Source organism: Saccopteryx leptura, chromosome 3 (assembly GCF_036850995.1).
Source record: "Saccopteryx leptura isolate mSacLep1 chromosome 3, mSacLep1_pri_phased_curated, whole genome shotgun sequence".
In the NCBI taxonomy this organism is placed as follows: domain Eukaryota; kingdom Metazoa; phylum Chordata; class Mammalia; order Chiroptera; family Emballonuridae; genus Saccopteryx; species Saccopteryx leptura.
The window spans coordinates 268,152,699-268,170,533 of record NC_089505.1 but is presented as its reverse complement, the minus strand read 5'-3'; positions in this window follow the sequence as shown (position 1 = coordinate 268,170,533).

The following is a 17,835-nucleotide window of genomic DNA, read 5'->3' as shown; positions in this document are numbered from 1 at the left end:
TTTAGATCTTTGATCCATTTTGAGTTAATTTTAGTACAGGGGGACAAACTGTAGTCCAGTTTCATTCTTTTGCATGTGGCTTTCCAGTTTTCCCAGCACCATTTATTGAAGAGGCTTTCTTTTCCCCATTGTGTGTTGTTGGCCCCTTTATCAAAAATTATTTGACTATATATATATGGTTTTATTTCTGGGTTTTCTATTCTGTTCCATTGGTCTGAGTGTCTATTTTTCTGCCAATACCATGCTGTTTTGATTGTCGTGGCCCTATAATATAGTTTGAAGTCAGGTATTACAATGCCCCCAGCTTCATTCTTTTTCGTTAGGATTGCTTTGGCTATTCGGGGTTTTTTATAGTTCTATATAAATCTGATGATTTTTTGCTCCATTTTTTTAAAAAATATCATTGGAATTTTGATGGGAATTGCATTAATTTGTATATTGCTTTGGGTAATATGGCCATCTTGATTATATTTATTCTTCCTAACCAAGAACAAGGAATATTCTTCCATCTTGTTGTATCTTTTTCGATTTCTATAAACAATGGTTTATAGTTTTCATTATATAAGTCCTTTACATTCTTTGTTATGTTTATTCCTAGGTATTTTATTTTTTTTGTTGCAATCGTGAAGGGGATTATTCTTTGAGTTCATTCTCGGTTGTCTCATTGTTGGCATATAGAAAGGCTATTGACTTCTGTATGTTAATTTTGTATCCTGCGACCTTACTGTATTGGCTTATTGTTTCTAGTAGTCTTTTTGTGGATTCTTTGGGGTTTTCGATGTATAGGATCATATCATCTGCAAAAAGTGATACCTTTACTTCTTCTTTTCTGATATGGATGCCTGTTATTTCTTTATCTTGTCTGATTGCTCTAGCTAGAACCTCTAGTACCACATTAAATAAGAGTGGAGAGAGTGGACAACCCTGTCTTGTTCCTGATTTAAGGGGGAAAGCCTTCAGTTTAGTGCCATTTAATATGATGTTAGCTGATGGTTTATCATATGTGGCCTTTATCATGTTGAGATATTTTCCTTCTATATCAATTTTGTTGAGAGTCTTAAACATAAAATTGTGTTGTATTTTATTGAAAGCCTTTTCTGCATCTATTGATTAGCTATTATCAACAAGACAGGTAATAGCAAATGTTGGAGAGGCTGTGGAGAATAAGGAACCCTCATACACTGTTGGTGGGAATGTATAGTAGTACAATCATTATGGAAGAAAGTATGGTGGTTCCTCAAAAAACTGAAAATAGAACTACCTTATGACCCAGCAATCCCTCTACTGGGTATATCCCCCAAAAACTCAGAAACATTGATACGTAAAGACACATGCAGCCCCATGTTCATTGCAGCATTGTTCACAGTGGCCAGGACATGGAAACAACCAAATAGCCCATCAATAGATGACTGGATAAAGAAGATGTGGCACATATATACTATGGAATACTACTCAGCCATAAGAAATGATGACATCAGATCATTTACAGCAAAATGGTGGGATCTTGATAACATTATACGAAGTGAAATAAGTAAATCAGAAAAAAACAGGAACTGCATTATTCCATATGTAGGTGGGACATAAAAGTGAGACTAAGAGACATTAATAAGAGTGTGGTGGTTACGGGGGGAGGGGGGAGAGGGAGAGGGAAAGGTGGAGGGGGAGGGGCACAAAGAAAACTAGATAGAAGGTGACAGAGAACAATCTGACTTTGGGTGATGGGTATGCAACATAACTGAACGACAAGATAACCTGGACATGTTATCTTTGAATATATGTATCCTGATTTATTGATGTCGCCCCATTAAAAAAATAAAATTAAAAAAGAAAAAAAAAGAAAAAAAATGATTCAATTTATTTTAAAGAAGAAAAGAATAGGCATGTAAATTAGACTAGTGTTTTCTGCCTGGGTTTAAATCATAAAAAATCTTGATAAAGTAATCAGCCTTTAAGATGCTACTGAAAGAGACAAAAAGAAGAAAATTCTAAGAAGAATGAGTGCTGTATATAAATATTAGCAAATTAATATATGCTAATGCTGATTTTTTTTCCCAAGGCCTTGGTTGGATATTATGACAATTCATGCTTTGGTAAATGAACACATGAAAATAGACATGTACATGTATTAATAGAATTTATTATTTTTATATCCTAAATGATTTTATTAGTAAACTTACTTTTCATCCCTTGGAATGGCCAAGAAACACGTTATTATTAAATAAGTGCTCTCTTTCTTTTTAAAATCTTTTTGCTAATGTTCTATGCTTCTTTGGCCATAAAATCTGTGGTATTTTTCAACCTTGGAAAGGTCCAATAAAAGCAATTTACTGGGCCCATTGCTCCTACTAAATAATAATTTCCTCAAAAATGAGTGAATTAAGAATGAGAAATGAAGTTGATTATCCACATTTTGTTTTATATTTTAGTAGAGAAATAAGAAATCCTTAAATGGCCTTTTGATCTGTATCCCCTTTAATTAGGTGACAAATTCAAGCTGTCTACTTGATACCAATGTGTCATCGAGAAATATGCACATCGAGTAGACTATGTCATTGAGAAATATGCACACTGAGTATACTTTGTTTAACTGTGGAGGAAAGGAAAGCATACAGCACAGTACTCACAAACACAGACACACAAATGAACAGTCATAACACAGCCAAGGTTGAAAGTTGTAATTGTCAAGTCAAAAATAAAGGAGAATATATTTTAACAAAAATTTTTATCAGAGACAGGTTATAGCTGTGAGAATTGCAGATGTTTAATTGGTCAATTTAATAAGAACAATTATTCTAAAATAGTCTTCTTTTTCCTTCTCTCTTACCATTTTATAATTTTAAAACATTCTACTATTAATGTCCCTATAGTTAATAATCTAATCTCAATTTTTTAAAGAATAGAATATCTTTTTGGTCAAAAGCAAAATTAACTTTAGAGATAAATAGCAATATATCCACTTTATATTTAATTTAATCTTATGAAAATATAGCAATTTGTAAGATATTACATTTATGTCCTGCTTTAAATCTTCAATCAGTCTCTCCCATCTGTCAAAATTTTATAGCTACTAAAAGATAAAGGCTCTGTTGCTATGGCAATTATTCCATTACCTAGGTGACAGTGTTCAAATGATGTCATTGTTAAAGAGCTCTAACTCATGAAATATTTTTAGTTTTAGTATGGTTAGACAGAGAGAAAAACGATCTAGTGATGCAAACTCAAGAGGGCCAGAAGAATGTTGCTCCTCTCAGTAAACAAGGTTCTCCCATTGAGAATTAGAAGGTGAAAGCTCAAAGGAATCTCTCTAATTATGTTTGTTTTTAGTTACGTCAATACCCTCATCAACATTTTATAAAGCTGAATGAAGGAGAAGATTCATTTATGTGCAGAGAAACATAAAAAGAAAGCCAAGTATTCTAGGGAAGAATGGTAGAAATGGCATCCCATTTAAAATATATTTTTTCTTAAGTATATCTTCAGTTGCACCTCATGCTTAAAAGTTACCAAGAAAAAAAAATACCATGCACTTTCACCTTGGTGCCATGATCTACATCTTAAACAGATTGCTGTATACAGAAAGATATGGAGAAAAACATAGAGGAGGAAAGGGAACCAGGAAATCAGGTAGAGAAAACAGCAGGAAACATCAGAAAACTGGGTTGCTGCTCATTGTTCAGAATATTAGGAAAGAAGGATTAGAAAGAAAAAAGAGGTAGCAAGAAAAGGAAATAAGACTTTCAAAAGTTTATCAAACTTCAATAGGACTTATGAGGAGTGACTTCCTGTGGTTTGGCATTTCTATCTCAGCTAGAGGACTTTTAGGTGTTAAAAGGGATGTATAGCACACTACTCGCCAAAGTTACTAAACAGGTGACAGGAAAATTGTCCTTCAAGGTCAGAGGATTCTACAGTCAACCATGCTCTAATGACCCCAGGTGATACTACCCACCTAAGCAACATCATAGCAACACCTCCTTTATGATAGTGTAAAGCATTTCTTCCGAGACCCTTTTTCTCTTTTTCCTTTTGGTGTCCTCTCTTATAAATTAACCTTCCCCATTCTCTCATGTAATAAAGGTTGATATAAAACTTAAAGATATCCCAGGAGTCTATTTATAGGTAAGGCTAAAAGTCTAGAGAGGTTCTTTACCTGGTGCAATGATAAAAACTCCAAGTACACCATTTAGTGGTCTAATACCAATTCAAGTCCTGAACACTTGCTAGCACCCTCGAGCCTTTTGCTCTGGTACTTCACTGTAGAAAAATTCACTACAGTTAGAGGCAGTCTATTCCATTTTGGCCAAGTTGACGTAGTTCGCTCAAAGCAAAACAATTACATATACCTGTGAGAAAACTTGTTAGTCTCCACAATATTTGAATTTTTTAACAGGAGAACGGAGAGAGCAAAGTTATTCCCAAAGGTCAAGTGGCAGAACTCCAGACACTGTACAACTTGGGCTAGTGTTTGGAGATTGGTTTGGGGAAGAGGAAACTCTCCTGGAGACCTCAGAGTCATGCTGCGGCAGACTACTACTCTTTATTTCTGTGCATAAGGCTAGTTTGGGTTTTACTGGAGGTGGGATGTACTTACATAGTGTTTACAGATGAATTTTATGACAAGAGTGTATCAGGCAGGACAGGAAGTGATGATGAGGTACGAGTTCAACCAGGGAAGCAACAGCTGCTGGGGCACCACCTCACTTTGTGAAAACTGATAACGGGCTCATTAATTGTAGTGTTTTGGCAACTCCCACACCTAACTAACATGGAAGCTATTCTTTGATTAGTAATTCATCTTTATTCAATTAACAGCTTCATGTGTCTTGTTCTTGGTATGTAATACATGCCTTGACATTCGTCCAGAAGTTAGTTTTTATAAGAAAATGTGTTACATGAGTGCAATTACTTTATAATGCTTTGTGGTTTCAAATTCTAACAGTGTTCTTTTTATCCCCAGGGGTTGGGGGAGGACATACCAAAGGCTGGAATGAAAATATCTAAAGCCCAAAAACACTTGTCAGACTGAACCACCAACATCATAAATCAAGCTCATTAACAGCCTCTGATAAAGCTTATCTGCTTCATATCACCAGGGAGGCACTCGCTAGCAGGGCCTTCGCAGACAGAATTTGCAGCAGATACCATCATTAGAACTCAGTGGAATAGCCATCCACAGGAACAGCTTGCAGCCAGAGCCTCCCTATCATAATTACAGAAATGATTACAGTAGCAAATATTAAAATCAGTGCAGTTATACGTAATTTCTACAACAGGCAATCTAATCTACCAGCAGTAAAAACAGTAATAAAAGCATTGCCCAGTGATGGGACAAAGCAATTTGCAATCAAGATGCCTAACAATAACAGTAAGTTTTCTTACAGCTGGATTCATTGTTAGTGCGGTTTGCTTTGCATCCTGCTTGAGGGAGCTTAATTAAGACCTGGGCGATAACCGTGTTAGCTAATGTGTTATACTAATGGACGTTTCACGCAAAATTATATGATTTCTGGCTTCCCTGAAAAGCTGCAGCTTTGGCACAGGGCATCCATGGAGGATAATAACGTCTCCTAAGGAAGGCACCACTTGCTTCCGCCAGAGAGCAAAATTGTCCATTTACATCAACATGATCTAGTTCCTTATTTATTTGAATCCCCATTTTCCTCCCATTATACACCTTATAGCACTCACCTATCTCTATTTGTTATTCCATACTAATGTCTCCTTATTATAGTTTAAGGTCTTGGATGAAAGAGACTATAACTCATTCATGTTCTTAATTTCTCCCTTCCCAGAAAGTCTATCACTGTGCTAAGCACAAAGTAAATGCTATGCATGTTTGTCAAATTAAACTGATGAACCTGAGATGTCAACTTATACAATATAAATCAAACATGACTCTGAAACATCACAATAAAGAAAACATAATCTACAATAGCTGAGACCTGGTGCGACTGAGTTTGTTTGTTTAAAATAGTAATTCTCAACCTATCTATTCATTATATCATCTGTAAGGCTTTAAGAAAAACCTAGTTGTTAAATACCAATCCAGATCATTTAAGTCAGAATTTCTAAGAGTAGAATCTGGGCATAGGGATTTTTAAGGCTGCCCCAGAAGGAGCCAGGCTTGGGACTTGCTGATTTAAAAGGTATGAGTGAACACACACTGAGAATGTAAACATGGAAAATATTTGATTTATTAGGGGTGAAGAAATAACTTCCTTTGCTGGGTATCTTTGGACATGTGCTTCATTCTCTGGGCCTCATTTGTACCACTATAAAACAAAGAGGATTAATAATATATACAGTAATTCCTAAACTATTTTTCATAACCATACTACATGGGTACATAACAACACCAGCATCAACACCACCAGGCCAGTGCCCAACTGCACGCTTACAGAGTCACAGTCCCCAACAGTGGGGACCAGAAGTTTGTATTCTTAAAATTTCTCCAAGTCACACCAGTTATTTGAACAAGAACAACAGGACAGGTGACCTTGTGGTTTGCTCACAGAATAAACAATAGATAAACAATAGAAAAACAAAGTGTTTTCAAAAAGTATATAGTTTAGATCTTGATTGCTTAAATGTCTTTTTCCAACCCAAGAAACTGGGGCTTCTTAGAGAAATGGCTAATTATAAGGCAAGGGAAGAGATTATCCAAATGAACTTTGAGTATCTTGTAGGGCTGAAAACTAGTGAAGTTTTTAAAAAGCACAATAATGTGGGTATGACAAAGAGAACAGGATGCTAACCTAGAAGAGTCCCAAATGGCCAAGGGTGAAATAATTTGAGCAAAACAATAGTATTGGATTACAATTCAAAGTATAAAGTAAATACCCACGGGTCCACACTGATATAAATCTTTGAATAAATAAATACATGGGGGAGAAGGGACAAATCTCCCTTAGGAAAGAATTCCAAATAAGTTATGTAGGTATTTTCTCCAATAGAAGGTAGACCATAAAGCCTTGGGTATGGGCTGCATTTAGTGACTTCTTCCAAAGAACAGAGGATGGAAGGAAAAAGTAATTGCTTTACAGTAGAAAATCATGGCAGACACCACCTTAAACACCATTGCCATCACTAGGGATGAAGCATGTAGCCTCTGGCAGGATGCCTCAAGAAAGGGCACTTAATCTCTGTGGTCTCCCTTCCCCATCCTGTAACCCCAGTTCAGTCATGAGAGAAAATGTCAGATAAACCCAAACTGAAGGGACATTTTAGAAAATACCTGACCAATCCTACTAAACAAGATCATGAAAAATAAATAAGACTGACAAACTTATGCAGTGTGGTATCTTGAATCATATCTAGGACATTTGTGGAGAAACTGGTGAAATTTGAATAAAGTCTATAGTTTAGTTAATAGTAATACACTATGTAAAGTGAAGAGCCACTGTGCCACCTCACCCGCAGGTGTTGTAAAGTACCAAAAGCTACAGAATTAATATTAATATTTTGGGAGGCTTGAAGAACATTTTATTAATTTGGGTTAAGGTGTGCAGAGAAATTGTGAGAATAGTCCCTGTACTGTGTGATTGGCATGACCAGGATGACCCTTGGCATTGTATTGTAAATGCAAAGGGGAGGAAAACATGGATCCCCAGACATTCCACCATGCCTGTAGGGAAAGGGGTGAATGGCTAGCAAGGTACAGGGAGAGAAAAGCCAAAATAAACCTTTTCTTATAGCAATGAGCCATTTGCGGGCATTTGTCCCCACCGAAACTACCTCTCCTATGTAAATGCGTGTGTGACTCTGGACAGAGAGATAGCAGATGAACACTAGATAATATAGGAAAGCCTTTTAATATCTAAAGAGACATCTTCCTACCATTGTGTTGACTTGTAAATTTTGTTTTCTCCAAAATAATGTATGGCTTGCAAATTGAATGTGGTCCTATCATGTTAAAGGACATATGACTATAACCAATAGTGGTAAGGGGCTCCTAATTACAATTTTTGCTTCTGTAATTCCCACTTACAAAACTATAAAAACTAAATAGAACAAAGGGCCAGTGCATGCTCCCTCAGACCACTGTTGGAGGAGCCGCCGCTTGGCCAAGCTAGACAATAAAGCCTTGGTGTGTAATCGACGGACTTTGTGTCTTCAATGTTTCAGGTCCCTCTGGATTAGGCTTAACAAAGTAAGATATTAACCTTAGAGAAAATGGATGATGGATACAGGGGAACTCTGTTCTATCTTTGAAATTTTTATGTAAATCTAAAAACATTCAAAAGTAAAAGTGCATTTTAAAATGCACACAAAAATGGCCCTGTCCCACTGGCTCAATGGATAGAGCATCAGCAAGGCGTGCAGAAGTCCTGGGTTTAATCCCTAGTCAGGCACACAGGAGAAGTGACCATCTGCTTCTCTTCCCATCCCTCTCCTCCTTCTGTCTCTCTTCCCCTCTCTCAGCCAGTGGCTCAATTGGTCCAAGAGTTGGCCTGGAGCACTGAGGATAGGTCAGTTGATTCGAGCATCAGCCCCAGACAGGGGTTGCTGGGTGCATTCCGCTCGGCTGCATGTGGGAGTATATCTCCCCTCCTCTCACTTAAAAAAAAAGTACACAAATAAGTAAAGCAAACATATGCATGAGATCATTACAATGTTTTGAGACATAAAGTCTTTGCTGTTCTTTTCCTGTTACTTGGTGAAGAATTAAATATGTTATATAAACATTAATTCAACTTAAAAAACAACTTGCTAAGAACTGTATGATTTCACACATAGGTGGATTATAAAACTGAGACTTATAGACATAGATAAAAGTAAATTGATTATCAGGGGGAAGGAAACATGGGGGAGGGGGAAGGGGACTCTAGTGAATGGGGAGGAGGGAGGGGTTGGGGGAGGGTGTCAAGGGGGACAAATATGAGATGGCGGAAAATGATTTGACTTTGGGTGATGGGTATACAACATAATGAACAGTTCAAAGGCTATAGAAATGTTCATCTGAAAACTATGTACTCTTATTGATCAATGTCACCCTGTTAAAGTTAATTTTCCAAATAAAATTTAAAAATTAAAAAGAAAACAACTTGTACTTACTAATCACCCTGGACTTAAAATCACCAGGTTAAATTGGCAGAGTGTACATTGTACTGGATGTGGCAAGAGTGCCTTCCTGCTTTACTTTCCAGGAACCGTTTAATGAGAGGCACATTTCCTCATTTAATACACTGTAGCAGGCGCATTTCATTAGGGCCCAAAGCCTGTCACTCCTGGTAAACTCACCCACTGTTTGGCTGCAATGTGCAGTGAATACTTCATGGGGATTTACACAATACCTTTTCCTTAAGGCTGAATCCCATCTGAGAGCAGAATACCTATGCTTACTATCGAAGTGTAGTATCCTTTTGTTATTTTACTTTAAAACATTAAAAGTTCTCCACATAAGAAGGAAATCTCTTAGTGAAAGATGTGATGCTGAGCTAACTTCACATTAGAAGCTCCAGTTGCCAATTTTTTGTTTTATTTTCTAAATATTTCTGAAAAGCAGCCTTTCCACCCTTTCTTTGTATGTAATCTAAAACCTTTTATGTCTCTCTCCCTCTCTTCTGTTCTGCTTCTTTCCTCTATCTGTAGTACATCCATTTCACTCGACCCAGGGGGGTCCATTCTAAATTGCAAATATGCCTTTGCCACTTCCCTGAGTATAACCGTCTTGTGTCTACCTACTGATTAGAGGTTAAGCCCTAAATTCTCGGCATGGCACACCAGTTTTTCATGGTATGATCTCTACTAACTCTTTAGAAACTGTGAAAGGGAAACAGTAGTACTTCTCATCATGGTAACTTAGGCTGTGAGTTACTAAAGTGCTTATTTTCTGTACACAACCTATAACTCTATGCTTGTCTCTTCTCTTGTAATTTCTTCCCATTATTTAATTTGTAAATTCCTAATTATATTTCAAAGGTCATTGGAGGTCTTCTCTTCTATGAGGTTTTCTTTAACAATACTTTCCCAACCATCCTCCTTCCTCTGCAAAGAAGAAGCATTGCCTCATTTTCCTGCTTCAGTGTCATCCTGGATATACCACTATTCCTACACTCATCACACTGTCTTTTACTCTGCAGTGTACAAGTGTCTTTCTTTCCACCAGGCGATAAGTGTCTATCTTCTTCATCTTTGTATCCCCAGGGAAGAACACAGAGCCTGCTACACAGAAGAGACTAAAAATTTTACTGAGCCTCTAAACAGAAATTCCTGCTCATTTAAATTAAAATAAATATTTTATTTCTCAAGGGACTCTCTAATTACCTAGAGTTGCTATGTATCTGCAGGGCTAAATTTAAGCATCATCCCTCTTCATACATCTCTGTAAAAAAAAAAAAAAAGAAAAGAAAAAGAAAAGGCAAACAATGTTTCAAACTTGTATCACCTGCAAACTTTTTCCACTTAGTCAGTCTTACCTTTGTCTTTCTATCTGAATGGCTGAGGGATTTTAAATAAATCCATTTTAATAATCCTTTTTTCATTTCTCGCACCACTCTTGATTAAATGAGATCTCCATTCATCTATAATCTAGGGCAATATGCTATAAATTATGCATGGATATTCAAGTAAGATCAATTTCTGACCTCAGGGAGCTTGTAGTCTATTAATGGAGGAGGCCACGCAAGCTGTGATGGAGCAGGGACAGGTGTCCTAAGTCATGGAAGCTCTCCTTGAAAAGATGGCACATAAACTGGGATTTGAAGGATCAATAGAAGTTACCTAGCTGAGAGAGGGGGTTAAGGGCATCACATGTGGAGACAGAAACACCTGAATTGGGGCATCAAGTGGAAGTGGTAGTGGTGAGAGGTATATGTATAAATCTTAAAGCAGCTGACATACATGGGCTGGAGGATGCAAATAATATGTACAGTGATTACGTCCAAGATAAATTTTAAAGGCCCTGTGACTAAGTTTGGGTATTTGAATTTTAGGCTGGCAGCAACCACGGGTTATTGAAGAATTTTAATTACATTTATGTATTGAAAGTTCCCTGCAAATAATGAGAAAGTAATAGGAGTAAGGCATAGAGAAGAAGCAAATTATCCAGGCAAGAAAAGATTAGGGCATGAATAAAAGGAATAGCAGTGGATGTAGAAAGTAGGGAAACTGAGCAAAGGTAGAATTTAGAGCAGTTTGTGACCAGTGAGTGAGGACATGGAGGTGATTAAGATGACTCCTAGATTTCTGAATTGGACAACGGAGCCAATGGCGATGGTATTTCAAAGATGGGGATACTGGAGGAGGAGCAAGTTTGAGAAAGGAGATAATGTTAGGTTTAAAACATGTTGGATTAAGACCGCCCTGGGCATTTAAGTAGAAAAGGCAGTTGGATACTTTTTAGTGTTGGCCAAGTAGTCTAATTATAAATGACACATTGAGAAGCTATATATTTAGGTAAGATCCTGAAAGTGAAAAAAAAAAGTATAATGAAGCTAAGGTTGGGGACCTGATGAGCATCGAGATAGTGAGTTGACAAAGTACTCACTTTCCAGGGAAAAATAATTAGTGGGAAGGCACAAACTGCACTTTTCAAGGAAGAGGAACTCCAAATAATTAGTGGGAAGGCACAAACTGGAGGAAAGAGAAATCCAGGAGAGAATAGTAAATGGTATCAGAAATACATATAACAACTTTGTAAATGGAAGACATGTAATCCACAGTGTCAGAGACCACAGGTAAGTTAAATAAATTAACGTTAAAACTATTCTCCACTCATATGATATTTTAACTATTTGCTTGTTTATTTTAAAAGAAAAACCTATGTATTATTCAAATTTAGGTATTAATCTTATTTGGTATGTATAATTGTTATCATGACTAAAGAAGAAATAAATGTCATTTTTTTTGTCAACTCAGTATAATTTGAAACAATTTGTCATCAGTAATTATCAGTAGTCCCAGTGTTGGTATGTGAGAAATTACTTAATTCCAAATCCTGATTCCTATAGATTATGTATTTGGTAAAGTCTCTGCAGAGGCCAAGAGGAGGACTCACACAGACAGAGCATTCTAACACTAGGATATGCCACCACCTCTTTTTTCTAACCCAACTTCAGTCAGAAAATCTATACTTAGTCTAGACCTAAAGATGTTACTAACTAAGTTGTGTTTACTAGGGGAAAATGCTTACTCTCTTTAGACACTTTTATTAACAGATAAATTTATGAGACTGGACTCTTGTGCTATGAATGGATTGAGATAACTCATAGTCTGGAAGAGCTAATCCATGCTCCTTTATTGATCTTTTATATTGAATTTTTACCAGGTACACATTCTTTTTTAGAGTTCACTTCTATCTTTTAGTAGGAAATGGGCCTTTTTGCCACTACCGTATATACTGCCTACCTCCTAAATGCTCATTTCACTTGTCTTTCACTTTTCTTTTTTCTCTATGTGTTAGGCAGAGCTCCTTCTTCCTCAGTACTTTGAAATATGATATATTTTGCAAACCTTTGTTAGAGCATTTGTTACATTTTGCACTAATTATAACACCAAGTGGCCCTTGAGGCAAAGGCTTTGTATTTGTGTATCCCAAACATATATCATGTGTCTGACACCAACTGGTGCTTTAGTAAACATATAGGAATTATTCAGGCAGAGAAGTCAGAGGGTGTCTTATGTTCAGCAGGGAGAGCGGTATCTAGCTCAATTTACTCTGAGTGAAACTGAAAATCTGTGGATTTCTCATTATGTACAGATTGACAAAAGCTCACAAGGCTTGAGACTATAAATCAGCGGTTCTCAACCTGTGGGTCGCAACCCCAGCGGGGGTTGAATGACCAAAACACAAGAGTCACCTAACGCCATGTATTTTCCAATGGCTTTAGGCGACCCCTGTGTTTAGGTCGTTAGACCCCCGCCGGGGTCGCGACCCACAGGTTGAGAACCGCTGCTATAAATGGTTTCCAGAGAAGCTTCATTGGGAAGTTCTATTTATTAAGTAGAGAAGTGGGATCACCAACAATGAGATCCTGGAGGGCAGCCAGTCCATCCACTTTGAAACAATACATACTGAAGCATAACTCTTCTAGGTTGGACCTATGTGGAGGTGGATGATAACAGAATACCTAAAGAACTGCCACTGATGGGCTCAGGGGCAGCAGGAGGGAGGCTTTATTAAGTGTCTGCTACAACACAATTACAAAGAGAGAAGAGCCACCATGCATACAGAGAACATTGGTAGCAAGTTCACTTACCAAGAGAAGGTCTGCAAGGTGCTAAGAATAGCCCAAAACTCAAAACGAGATCTGCCAAGCTAAGCAAAACCAGCCTTGGCATGCATGTAGTATTGGAGATCACTCATTTGGAGTCAATTCCATGGAATCTTTCTTAGCTGGTAGATGAACACTTCTTTGTATCATAGTATTATTGTGTGTTGCTCTGCCAATATCTAGCTGCTATTAAATGTTTCTTGATGGTGATATATTAATGTGTTTTATGATCTACCATATAAATGGATAATTAACTTTATCTGCAATGTTACATTCAAATAAACAATGAGCTACTGAATAGATATGCTACGTGAAATGTCAGCTGTAAAATAGATTTAAAAATAAAGACATTACTAACTTCTAATTTTTGATCCTTCTGTCAATTAGATTTTTATTTAGCAATAAGATAAAATAATCTGATCTTATTTCTTCTCATAAATATTCTCATGTATTTCAGGGATATATTGCCTTTAATTGGAAATCAGTTATAAGTGTCTAGTTTTATAAATATTTGTAACTACATATGGCAGGCTTAGCTTCTACTTATAAGAGGCCTTCTCTTTAAACAAAATATCAGTTAATCTGCCTAGAATTTGTAATGATGATAATGGGCGTTTCTATAAAAATCATTAAAACATGAAGCATCATTGTAACAATAAAATCAATATAGAAGTAAAAACAGTCAAATAATTTAATAGATATTGAGCATCTACCATATACAAGAGACCATATAAATGCAGGAAAACACAAGGATATCAAGATATTACATGACTTCAATATTTAATAGGGAAGAAAAACCTGGACACATAAATAACCATGGCACAAGATAGAATGGGATAAGCCCTAAGTGGGGAGCTAAGTGGGTTAGAGAATCATCCTGATACACCAAGGTTGCAGGTTCAGTCCCAGTCAAGATACATAAAAGAATCACCCAAAAAATGCATAAATAAGTGGAACATCAAGTTGATGTTTCTGTCTCTGTCTCTCTCTCACTCCCTCTCTCTTGCTGTCTCTCAACATTCCTCTCTCTCTCTCTCTCTCTCTCTCTCTGAAATCAATTTTAAATATCTCAAAAAGATAGAATAGGATAAAAGATACAACATTTTGCTAAATGAATAAAGTGGGGTCAAGTTACAATGATTATTTGAAATGGTGTAATTAAGAATTAAGTAACCATTACTAGTTGCACAACCTTTTCCAATGCAAGATTACATGGTGAAATATAGACAAAAGATGAGACTTGTTTTCATTTTTCAAGGATAAATTTATCTTAGAAGTCCTATTTGTATAAATAGAATCCCTGAAAAGTAGTCTTGATGCTCCAGAATTCCAGATAACTGTGGACAGATTCTCTGTTTAGAATCTAAACAAAATTCAATGAATATTATTTAAGCTAGGCATTGTACTCATTTCCAGAGTACTCAAACTTGTAGTTATAGGGAAAATTTTTTAAAGAAAATACCATTTAACATAGCAATTAGCAAATGTGTAAAACTTGGTACTTTGCATATGAATTGAAAATATTAATGAATGCAAACAGGATTTAACCTAATTTACTAGAGCACCGTACTGTACAGGCATGTGGCGAAAGAATGAGATTCAGTTGAGGGGTCATTGCTTATCATTATCCTCCATTTCTCTGTATCTTCAGCTGCACTTTGTGAAGGAAAGTACCACTCAGTGCTAAAATACTTGCCCTCTTATTCTAAGGATCCACAGAAGTTCAGCACTAAAATTCAAACAAGGAACATTTTCTTTTTGTTATTTTCAAAAAACTAGTGACAATTCTACCTCTTACTAAGAGCTACTCAACTGCAGATAAAGACCATTTCAGACCAGGGGAATAATAATTACCACTTCTAATCTTTTGACAGCACTGCCTGCAGCTAAAATGACTTGCAGCTAAAATGACTGGCAGAACTCACTTTCTGGCTACAAGGTAGGAGGTACTCAGACTTGTCTATACTCAAGCTGTGCTACCTGACAACCCACGATCTTGAAGCAACATGGAAAGATATGTTCAATAAAGCAGATGTTTTTCTATATGATAGGAAACACCCAGGAGCTTCAAAATGTCATAAAATTAAGTTAGTTTTTCAAAGTGTGGACCCCTGCCTTTCAGTCTCAGAATTTTGGGGGGTACTTGAAAAACTTGTTTCTAAGTTTCATTTTTATTAAATTGTGCGTTCTGAAGGTGGAAACTAGGAAACTGCACTTTCTGCTTCATATATGTAAGCATGAGTACCACTTATTTAAGTTGGAGGATGCCCCATGGTAAGATCAAAAACACAGAAAATATTTGGAAAATTCAAATAACTTTGCTAACTAAGGATATCAGATATTACTACATACCAGTAGCAAACAGTTTACCTTTCTTGAGTATCTACTATATGTACAGCATTGCTCACATAGAAACAACTCTCTAATTATATAACAGATAAACCAAATTGAGAAAGGCTTCCCAGTATACTCATGCTTATGAACTAGAGGCACTATTGGACGGAGGGAGCACAATGGCTGTCTTCCACACAGAAGCGTGGTTAATTGCTACATCAGAACATTAGAGACTTGGATCCATGCAGATAATAAGAAAGTCAGGCAATAACCCAGTACTCCATGCATGCTGCCTTATGGGACAGCCAGAGGTTGCCTGCCAGGACTCACCTCTGTCTCCTCAATGACTTACTTTGTACATACATTCTGGAGCCATCAACTCTTAGAGGTGGTAGCTGACTGTTTCCTGCTGGGAATTTGTGGTTGATTCATAAAAACTATATGGAACATTTAATTGTGAAACTTACAGTGTTTATAAACTACTTTAAAAAAAAGAGAATTTCAAATTATTTCAAACTATACAGGAATAAGTTTCCTTTATGATACTCTGAAAAAGAGGAAATGAGAACAGGTGAACAGCCCACTACCTTTCAGCAAAGCCACAGGAGGTAAATATTTTCTGGACAATGGAAATTTCATGAAAGCCTATGCACAACAACTTGTCTGTGAACTTGAGATCTAAATATGGTGTTACTGATACACTCTATTGACTAAGTGATAAGAATCAAAGAGAAGGCTGACCAGGCAGCTGTGCAGTGGATAGAGCATCAGACTGGGACGTGGAGGACCTGGGTTTGAAGCCCAGAGGTCGCCAGCTTGAGTGCAGGCTCATCTGGTTTGAGCAAGGTTCACCAGCTTGAGCCCAAGGTTGCTGGCTTGAGCAAGGAGTCACTCGGTCAGCTGTAGCCCCCTGATCAAGGCACATATGAGAAAGCAGTTGACAAGCAACTAAGGTGCCGCAATGAAAAATTGATGCTTCTCATCTCTCTCCTTTCCTGTCTGTCTGTCTCTCTCTTTGTCTCTCTCTGTCTCTGTCACCCCCCCCCCCAAAAAAAAAAAGAAAGAAAAAAAGGGAAAAGAATCAAAGAGAATACATTCATTCTAAAGTTTCAAACAGAACCTGCACACATAGAGATGTTTTTGTTCTTCAATAAAGAGTGAAGAGAAAAATAAGAACAGCAGTAGTATGGAGCATGTCAAAGATTTTGTAATAACAAACGATAGACGTTACATAGGATGAGCATGCTAGAGAAAAGGACCACTACAAGAAACAAGAGACAATTTTAGACTGCATATGCTTTGTGTTGTAAATGAAATACAGAAAAAAAAATCGGTTTAAACAATAAGACACAAAACTTAGATTAAAATAGAGTTGTCAAAGAAAATAATGTAGGGAAGCCAAAAACACAAAATAATTCAAAGTTTGTATTGGGTATGTCAAAAGGGAATGTCTTTATTAGAGATAATAAATCAATAAACAAAATTTAAGTTATTATTTAAAGAAAATAGAAAAAAAACACTTTAGAAATTCACTTGCAGAACAAACACATTTCTCTCAGTCTTTGGGAGATCAATTGCACCAAACATAAATAAGGGGAGATAAATGAGTGCAAGTTTTAATGAGCAATCTTTTACTTTGTAGTTTTCTTAACTTGGCATTAAGTGGAGTCAGCAAAGTAAAATCCAAATCTGAGTTACCACTTGGTTTTGTCAATAACGTTTTATTAGAACATAGCTTCACTCATTTGTTCACCTATTGTCTATGGCTGCCACATATTACAATGGCAGAGCTGAGCAGTTGTGACATGGACCATACAAACCACAAAGCCCAAAATATTTGCTACCTAGTTCTTTACAGAGAATGGTTGCTGACTTTTACCTTAGACCACTGAATACATAGAAATGTTTCTAAAGCAGCAGATTCCTGAGTTTTCATGGCTTTTATGTCATTCTCTGTCATATGTATGTGTTACAAGGGCATCTAAGATAGTCAATACTTTTTTCTCACCAGATCCAACCAGCATGATATTACCAATGTAGTAAATAAGCATATAGTGTCCTTTTGATGGTAACAAGGATCCCCTTTAATTTGATGATCCCATGGAAAAGGAGAGTTGGCATAGCTCTGAGCTAAAACAGTGAAGATAAACTGCTGTTTCTGCCAAAAACAAATAACCTCATTAAAAAATGGACAAAACACTTGAATAGACATTTCTCCAAAGAAAGGCATACAAATGGTCAAGATTTACATAAAAAGATGCCAGATATTACAAATTATCAGGGAAAT